A 10,306-nucleotide genomic window follows, 5' to 3' on the forward strand; every position below is an offset into this window, starting at 1 on the left:
AGACTTACACCCAGACCCAGACACCACTGTGTGTGTGTGTGTGTGTGTGTGTGTGTGTGTGTGTATCTGCGTCTGTGTGTGTTACCTCACACTGTATCAGAGGACTGGGGCTGTCTGGAGGTAACAACGTCCAGTCTGTCTCACACACACAGACACACACCTTACCAACAGCCCACCAGTTGTGGCAGTTGACAGTTTGGCTGGAGGTTTGGTGTGTCTGTGTGTGTGTGTGTGTGTGTGTGTGTGGACACTTGTCTCCACAGACATTTGTATAAAGCATTTGTGGACATTAACATTTGTGCAGCATCTTGTCTTGCTCAAGGTGCGGGGACATTTGTACATGGGATGGCTCTGGCACTTGGGCAGATAGCAACACACTGTCATTTTAGCGCCACTTAAACATGCTGGCATTTGCTCCTCCACTGCTGGACACACTCAGATATTTTGGCAGCTCCGTGCTGGCAGTTGGGCCGCTTTGGACGGGCGATGATGTGCTCGCTGGCAAACGATCTGAGGTGTCCATGTTTTCTGCTGGAACACTCGGGCGAGTTGAATTAGCCTCGTTTTCAGAGGAAGAGACACCAATTCCTGGGTATCAATAATGCAGTGGTTAAAAGCTTTATATATACATACTGTATGTTGTTTAACCTTACTGTAAGTAAGGTTAAAGGAAGGGTTTTGCTCAGATAGTGAGACAAAATGTCCACAAATTGTGATGGAAGTGGAAGCAGTGAGAACAAGAGAAGGCAGAGGCAGGAACCGCCACACTGCACAATCCCCCACATCAACGCACCGCACCGCGCTGCAGCTTGACCTTTGACCTGGATATTCCAAAATTGACAACTTCTCCTGCTCTCATTTCTAACCCCTCCGTGAAGTTTGTTCCAAATTGCATCCATGAATTTTTGAGTAACTGGCAGACAAAAAACCAACAAACCAACAAACAGACAACATAACCTCCGACCTTCAATATATCAAGGACATGGATGCTCAAACGGCCTGGCATAACAAGAATATATGCATTTGGTGGTAAAGATACACTTTTATTTTATTTATTTATTCTGTATTCAACCAGGAAGATCCCACTGAGACGTGAGATCTCTTCCTCCAGGGAGCTGTGGTTGACAAAGTCGCATTTGATCACAAAAACACACATTACTGCATTTGCACATAAAATATAAAACTTAGAGGTACATGAAGGTCCACACTAGCATGTGGATATCAGTACATCTTAATATTTGGGTATTTTGGGGAGTGTAGCCCTTAGCCAACAGTAGCTGGGTTTCCATCCAAATATATCGAAATTTTTGAGCGAATTTTGTCAAAATGCGCAAAAGAAAATGCGAATTTATGCCTGTTTCCATTAGTTTTGTTTTGCGATTATTGAGAGGAGAGTGCGCCGTGAGATGACGCCATAAGATAGCGTCTGTGTGTCGACTGAACAACAACAAACACTCAGCTGACACTCAACAGCTGATCAGGGACAGATTCCTGCTGAACTTGTCGGCTCTTAAATAAGGAATAAGAGACTAATGATAATAATAATAATAATAATAATAATAACTAATAATAAGACTGTAGCGTAGAAGTGTGACGTGGTATCTGGTCCAGTCATCGTTTATTCGCAAAACCTGTTTCCACAGCAAAAAGTCGCATTTTCTTTTATCGATACGCTGAGAAATCCACCCCTTCCGAGCGTAAAAACTTTTTTGCGAATTTTTGGCCGTTTTTCGAATTTCTGGCGTTTCCAAGTTTGTTTGTTTTTTTTCGCAATTTCTGAAAATGTGAATAAATATAGGTGGATGGAAACCCAGCTACTGTTTGGATTGATACATCTGAACCAAACCGTGGCAGTGTGACGTCTGTGGCCCTGGGCTCTGTTGTGTGGCATGCTTCAGTTTGTTGAGCACGGCTTGCACAAGTCTGAGACTGACACTGATTCTTCATTAGTTTGGTGCCAGTGGGCTGATTCTCTGTAAAATGCTTTGAGACCTAAAAGTACTGAAATAAACATGACTCTAGATAGATAGATAGATAGATAGATCCTTTATTGTTCCAGGAGGTAATTTAGACATAATCTAGGTGTATATATGTGGATATGTGTGTGCACTAGCATGTGGACACAGAAGGTGGCGGGTGTAGATATTCATTACACTGCAAAAACTCAAAATCTTACCAAGATTATTTGTCTTATTTCAAGTCAAAAATGTCTTATTCCTCGTCAAAATATCTCATTGCACTTAAAATAAGACATGATCACCTCAGAAGTAAATTGTTTCAAGTGAAAATTCACTTGAAACAAGTGAAAATTTGCTTGTTTCATTGGCAAAATTTGCCAGTGGAAAAAGTGAAAATTCACTTGAAATAAGTGAAAATTAGCTAGAAACAAGAAACAAATTTTGCCAATGAAACAAGCAAATTTTCACTTGAAACAAGAGACAGTTGTCTAAAAACAAGTAATTTCTGAGCTGATCATGTCTTATTTTAAGTGTAATGAGATATTTTGACTAGAAATAAGACATTTTTGACTTGAAATAAGACAAATAATCTTGGTAAGATTTTGAGTTTTTCCAGTGTAGCATTTGCAGATCTCTGTCAGCATGCTGTCAGTTCTGGTGACCGTGCTGGATTTGCATGTCATGGACGTACATTTGGTCAGATAACAGCTGTAAATGCAGGCCGTTGGAAAAGTTTTGGCAGGTGAGTGCGTGCCCTGTTTGCAATTTATAACGTAAATGTTCATTTTTACTTCTATACAGAGCCAATGGAAGCATGTTTACTGCCACTAAACTGGTGTGATGGGCATGCTGAGTCTGACGTGTTGACTGAATTGTTACTGAGGATAATGACTTCAGTAACAAATCTGCATTACCAATGTTTTGTTCCAAATATTGCAAACCTCTGCACAAACCTTTCACAGCCTCGTATTACATTTAAATCTTGTGTCTGGCTGTCACTGCTATCAAAAGCACAAACAATCAGCCTCAGTGGGGAAATAATCTTTTTATTGTTGTCAAAGAATAAATAGGATTCCACAGATTCTCTGTCCGCCTGTTTTTAAGACGATTTCCAAGCATTGTAGCAGGATGTGTAATAAAATAATGTATGGATTATGTTCCCAGGGATTTAATGAAAGGAAGTCTTTATTACCCAGATGCCCGAGGCTCTGCCGGTCACTCTACTGTTGCATCATATCAAGCAGCTGGCACAAAACGGTGAAGAGAAGAGGCCCCTCTCTCTCTTTCTCTCCCTCTCTCTCTGCATGTGTGTGTGTGTGTGTGTGTGTGTGTGTGTGTGTGTGTAAGTGTCCCAAGCATGACACACAGCCAGATTCCAGGAAACAGGAAATGGACTGGCGGGAAAATCAGAGCAGCGGGGGGTCAGTCTTTTGTCCAAATATAATCCAGTGGCTGCTCTCGCTCTGGTTTCTCTCTTTTTACCCCACTCCTCTCCACATCCTCCCTCTCTCCCTCTCTCTCTGTCTCCTTCTCTCTCTCTCTCTCTCTCTCTCTCTCTCTCTCTCTCTCTCCCTCTCACTTCTTCTCCTTCTCTCTTTTAGGTCAGTCTGTTCCAGGAAACAGGGCAAGCTGCTATCTGGCCGGCTTTATTTCCCCCCTCGCAAAGAATGAACAGAGGGAGGGAGGGAAGCGGGGGATTCCTTGTTTTGGGAGAAAGAGAGAGTGAGATGAAATGGTGCCGGGGCATTGAATGTGTGTGTGTGTTTGGTGGGATGGGGAGCTTGGGGGCTTTGAGTCCAGTTGGCCAAATGAAAGGATTAAAGGAGCCATACGGCCTGTATGGCCCCTTTAATAGCCGGACAGAGGCGGTAGAGCTGCTGACCGTGGCTGTTTGGAAAGAGAGAATATGGTAGAGGACAAAAGTTTCAGAGCTTTATTGCCTAATCTGTCAGTACAGCTGAGGGTCATTTGTTTCAGTGCAGCTTCAAATGATGATTCACTTCAGCATAACATTTAGTCATGGACACTAAATCCAAGAGGCATGCAAGAGTAAAACTTTTTCAATAATATATATACGTTAATGAGGTTCAAAGCAATATAAAGAGACTGAATTAAGCAATTTTTTTTTTTTTAAAGTAAAATGACAGACTGCACAGTAAGTTCAACCCCCACATAAGAGATTTGTGGACACTGTCTGAGTGTTAAGTGCTGTTATGAAATCTAGATATTGGGATGGTTTGAGTTTTTTAATTAATGTTTAACTCTGTAATGCCTTTAAGTCTCTTTCTTTTTTTATTTGTTGCTGTTGCTGTGTGATGTGATTGTTCTTCCATCAATATGGCATGTGTGAACTGTCAACACAGTTTCCCCCAACAGATGTGAGTGCCCACTGTATTCATGACACTGCCAGTCATGTCAGTGGACTAAATGCTCATCTTGGCTGTTTAAATGTGTATTGATCAAAGTACCTGCACTGTTTGCAAGTTTCTGTGCCAATGTCCTCTTCCTCTGATAGTGCAATGCCAAGACGAAATTTGAACTTTTTCAGTGTGTTCATGATGCTGAAAATGAGCACAATGAGCAGATTGCCCTTTATTTTGAATTTGTATATCACTAATAAACAAACAGCTTAAAGGTAAACATAATTGGCTTAACCCAACTTCTTAAGGCCCGTTTCCACCAAAATGTTCCTGGTAGTATTTGGGGGACAGGAGCTGCTACAGGAACGTCCTCTCACTCGGCCCTCTCACCTGCCGTGTCTCCACTGAGAGGCCGAGGAGGAGGAAGGTTCCTGTAAAGTTACTGGGCGGTTGCACGACCATGACCGGGGCATCAAAATGCGTGTTGTTAAAAAAGCCTGTTGTTAGCGTTAGCTAACGTCCGCTAAAGCTAACGTTAGCGCCCCTAAAATGCCGGCTAAAAAGTGTGTTGTTAGCGTTAGCTAGCACGTTAGCGTTAGCTTGGTAGTGTTGGCTGTGTTGCTAGGGACGCCTGCTTTCTGTTGACATCACATCACACTGTGAGTAAACCCAGGAGTTTTTTCTGGGCCGCTCAGAGTCCCTACCCCGAGGCAGGGCCTTTTTTAGCCCCTGTAAAGGTTCCTGAACTCTCTCTTTCGGGGTGGTTCTGGCGGTGGAGACACGCGACAACGGCCACGGCCCCGTAAAATTACCCCCAAGTTCCGGCGGTGGAAACGGGCCTTTACTTGACTTGGCTTGTGGGACTGGGAGTCTGAGTGTGAGTCTCGAGTCTGCAGCCGTGACATGTGACACGAGCCAGTGGTGCCACTCTGTTGCACGTTGCACAAAAAAAGAAGGGAGAGAAAGACTTAAAAGATTTGTTTTGTTTTCTGAAGGTTTTGCAGATGTAGCTCATCTGCTCTTAATAAATTCAAAGACAACAAAGAGGGAGTAAGGAAGAAGTGTGTGTGTGAGAGAGAGAATAACAGAGAGGGATATGCTATAATGGATTTTTACAACCTGCAAAGCTTTTGCAAGAAGTGTGGTTCAATGAGTAAAAGACGCACAAGGAGACAAATGTAATATTTTCACGGGAGCAGAGATAAACCTCTTTTTGACTTGCCCAGCAGACAAACAGCAGGAAGGGTAGGGGGGAATCGATGGATGGAATGAGGCCAAAGACAAAGTGAAATATCCTCCCTGAGCAGCTTGTCATGACATGGTTGTTTCTGCGACCTCACTGCAGTCGGGTCCTTACAGTGATTTATCCACCTCTTGTACAACAGTCGCCCACGGCCCGAAGTCATAGCACATTTCTCAGCTTCAACGGCACAATCATTTCTCAACTGTTGTAACCATTAATCTCTGTTAGCTTTCACTTTAATCAACCGTTAAAAACTGCTTTGCTCCTATCAGGGCTGGAAATATTTCCTGGCACTAAAGAAAAGAACCTATAAATCACCAAGCTAAAAAGCAGATGGAGTGTTTGTGGCACTGTGTGGTGTAATGGATAGAGAAAGGCCCTGATGCTGCCGCAGTTGGGGGTTCTAAACCCTGCTGGGTACTTACACACATTGAGCATGGTGCCAATGCTGACGAAACTGTGATGCTTAAAGGTAGAGTTTTCCTTGTCCCCTGTATATTAGCAGGGGTTTGATAGGGTTGTTGATTGAGACCATATTTCAATGATTACTACACTTGGTACTCAACTTCTGAATCATGGCCCACACATGTTCTGAGTTAGCCCTTTTCCACCAAAGCGGTTCCAGGACTGGTTCGGAGCCGGTGCCTGACTTAGCACCCGTTCTTTGGTTTTCCACCGCCCAAGCACGGGCCAAACTGGTACCAAACTGGTTCCAGGCAAGCACCAACTCCGAGCAGGGGCTAAACAGGAGCCAGAGAAAGAACCGATGATGCGACCGACCATGTTATTGGTGGGCGGGGTTACAAAACAAAACAGGAACTGCGAACGCTATAAACGTTAAGCAATAAGCCCCGAGAAGCTGTGGCTTACACTGACTTTACAACGGCATGGAACGCAGCTCAGCCAATCACATTTAAGGAAGGGAAGCACCCGTTTTACTCACTGATCAGTTTCAGCGGCTTCAGGACAGGACGGGCGGACAGAGACAGAGACGCTGCAGCCACTGGATTGTATGAGTGTGCAAATTTATATGTGTTGAAGTGATGAAGCTGCCGTGACAATGTAATTTCCTGCAAAGGATTAATAAAGTATCATTCGTTCATTCATTCATGTTGGTTATTGTGATTCCGAGCAGGCATCTTGCGCATCCACGTCATCACGTTTTCCGCTGATGTCATGACGTGGCTCTGACTTGGCTCCGGTTGGCTCTTGGCCGGTGGAAAAGCAAACCGGTTCTTTGTTGGAACCAGTTAAGCACCGGCTAGTGACACCTCCTTGCTGTCTCACACACCAGGCATCACTAAAGGCTGAATTATGCTTCCGCCAGGAAGAGCGTACGGAGGTTGTGCGAAGCTTACGGGGGTTGTGCGACCGCCGCAGAGCCTTGCCGCGCGCCTCCCAAAAATTGTAACTACGCGGACCCTACGCAGCCCTACAAGAGTTGTGATTGGTCCGCCGAAGTACATCATTTCCGGCATTGCGTTGCAACCGGCATCACATCCTGCTGTTGTGCCGGCCGGCAGCGCCATTTTTAAAACACTCTTGACTCGTCGGTTGTGTTTGAAAACTTTGGAGAATGCTGGATCTCACGGAAGAACGCCTGGCCGAGGAGGTGCGCAAGTACCCGCACCTATACGACTCATCCTCAAAGACGAACAGAAGAGCAGCGACCATACGTCACAGGGTCTACGTTGATGGGCGGAGGATTGCTCAGTGTGTTTCACAGAGGTATGTTGGACACACACGCGCTGCGTAGGAAATGCGTGCTTCGCACAACCCCCGTACGCTCTTCTAACACTGAAGCATAATTCAGCCTTAAGGCTAAACGCGATGGGTCCCAAGAGGCCCCGGTCTTTGAATCTCAGTAGCCGCTTTTCCACTGTCGTGCCACTGAGAGCTCAGGCCGTCTTCGAGCCACACGGTGCCTCAAGCTGTGAAAAACAAAAACCATTCACGTTTCCACTGTCATGCCGATTGCCCTGCAGTCCAGAGGTTAAAGTCTGCACACCCGGCACCAACTAACTACTGCAGAACTATGTGCCACAGGATTTTTTCCTCTAGCTGTCACTTTGTGTGCTGTGTGCTTTAACTGCCTTGTTCTGAGATCCCAGTTTTTTTTTTAGTTTTTTTTTTAGTTTTTTGTTTGTTTGTTTGTTTTTTCGTGGACCTGGTCCCAAGCTGTATTGGATCCCCAACCAACTGACCACTATATGTTGCATAATGTCCTCATTTCAACAAACACCGCTGATTTGACGTTGGACGTTATCCTCTTTGCAGATAGTGAGCAGAGCTCTAATGTCCTTGTTTGACCAGCACTGCCAGCTGTTCCAATTTTTCATTTCGCCATCATTTTTCTGCTGTGAACGGAAGCTGCTGCGCTGACATCTGTACTTATCAGCTGCATCTGTCTCCCATTTATGACCCTTAACTCCACCTCAGACCTCAGCATGGGCATTCAGTGGGCCATTAGCACCTGGAAACTGGCCCCAACAGCCCCACCGAGGAAGTGACACCAAGGAAGACCAGAAGTGACAATGGAAACGCAACTGGCTGTGTGGCACACAACAGCACGTCCACGTTTGGGGCGACAGTGGAAAGGCAGCTTGTGTTTTCCATCGGGCTACGTCAGGCACTAAACTACAAATTGTATGCTATCATATTAAAATGTCATAATATTAAAATATTCTAGCAGTGTGTTCATAACAACATAGCAGCAACACTCACAAAATGCACCAGTTTGAGTTTAATTGCAACAGACAAGCTGTTGCATTTATTTTGTAGAAAATTTGGTTAAGTTATGCTTCAAAAAATAGCCTTATAGATAAAAAAAAAAAAAATGCCATGGAAGTTTGTTTTTTTTTAACTGTTTTACAATTTAAATTACTGCTGTGATTTCTAGCTTTCAAGACTTTTACCAACTCCCTAATCCACAGTAACCCACAAAGACCTATTTAATGGTCTGACAACTGCCACATAGACCTTAAACTAAATTTACCAAAAATATTGAACAATTAAATGAAGAACTATACTGGGATAAGAAAATAAAAAAGTCATTTCAAGTTTTACAAGCTGTTTTTATGTACCTCCATCACATCAGTCTGACAGTGTGGCTCACCAGTATCTGATATTTATATTAAAGAGCCAATATCAGTCTAACCCAAGCAGAGATAACAACCAAGCATCCAGATAAACACATGTGCATTATACTTCCAGTACCATTAATGAATATATTTTAGCATGAGCGGCCGCAGTGGGAATCAACCCCCCCAACACTGGCAGTGTTAGTGTCATTTTCCTCCCATTGAGCTCCACAGGCTTTACGAGCCTACCAACGATGTGTGAGTCTCAGCCCATTTGCTGCTCCTTACAGGCCAATCTGCCTGTTAGTTTAACAACGGCCGATAAAACGCCTCAGAACTGCGGGACCATCCGCTGTCTCCAGTCAGAGCATTGGGTTTGGATGGGCTGTGTAGATTTGAGTGTGAACATTCAGGTGTACAATAAACCACCCAACATCCCAGCTGCACGTGTTTTCTTTTACTTCCATTCCACTTTGTTGTGAGGCACAACGGGTTTTTAGCACCGTGTCAGTAAACATTATTATGCTGATGATAAAATCTCTCTGAAAGCTTTCAGATCCCTGAGCTGCTGTGGACCAGCGCTCACACAGTGCGGCCTGGGACACATATCTGTTTACATTGCAAACCCTATGAAAATAAATCCTTCCAGGCCCTCTCTGAATGTGGCCTGAGCAATCAGATCTCAATATGCACTGAGAATGCATTGGGTGCATTTACACCTGCACTTCTAGCTGTCCACTTGTGATTGGAGGACCCAAGAAATATGTTACAGACCCCTTGAGATGAACTCTTACTTTCTTGATTTGTTGTATTTCCTGTTGAAACAGGAAGTTTGGGCGGGACATGGTGCAAGGAAGGATCATTCACAAGTGCAAACCAATAGGATCTCAGATTGGAAGGGAATCACAATTTTTAAAGATTTGTGAAGGTTTTATTGGTTAAAAATTTAAGGAACATCCACTTGTGCACAATGACGTCACTGTTAAGATGCTCTGTTTTACAGGAAGTAGAAGTCGTGTGAGGTCAGTTCATGGGGACTTGTGGAAACTGGGCCACAGTGTTATGTCAGTAGGACTGACAACTTACTGTACTTTTATTAGTGATGGATTTGTAATGGCATCTGTGCCTGTGTGTATGTGATCTGCTGTTTTCTTGTTGTTTTACTGAACTCTAATAGCCGTGGCCTTTGGTCTGTTCTGTGAGAAAGAAAGAAAGAAAGAAAGAAAGAAAGAAGCGATGTCACTCTCTCGCTCTCGCAAACAAGCCCAGCAGGTTCCAACAATAGACTATGTAAACAGGGCCATTGATGACCATTCAAATTCACCCTGATATGTGCATAAATGTGCTAACTGAGCCACCATCCACAGGAGCAGCTGGGCAGGGAGGAGGATGGAGGGCAGCATGAATGCTAAAGGGTCCACTCTGTAGGAAGTAAACAAGTCATTGGCCTGACGTAGAGTTGAATTCACGTGTGTTTTGATTTCTTTGTTTGATTTTTGAGTAAAAACTAAAAATCCTCTCTATGGAGTGTTACAGTGTGTAGTTCTAAAACCTAGAAGTGAAAGGCCAGCATTTTTGACCCGTGGGCTCCCTGGCCTTCTCATTCCTACTGTAAATTATACTCGTTAATATCTGGGCCGCTCATTTATGAATTTTTCTTTTTAT

Source organism: Myripristis murdjan, chromosome 13 (genome assembly GCF_902150065.1).
Source record: "Myripristis murdjan chromosome 13, fMyrMur1.1, whole genome shotgun sequence".
Classification (NCBI taxonomy): domain Eukaryota; kingdom Metazoa; phylum Chordata; class Actinopteri; order Holocentriformes; family Holocentridae; genus Myripristis; species Myripristis murdjan.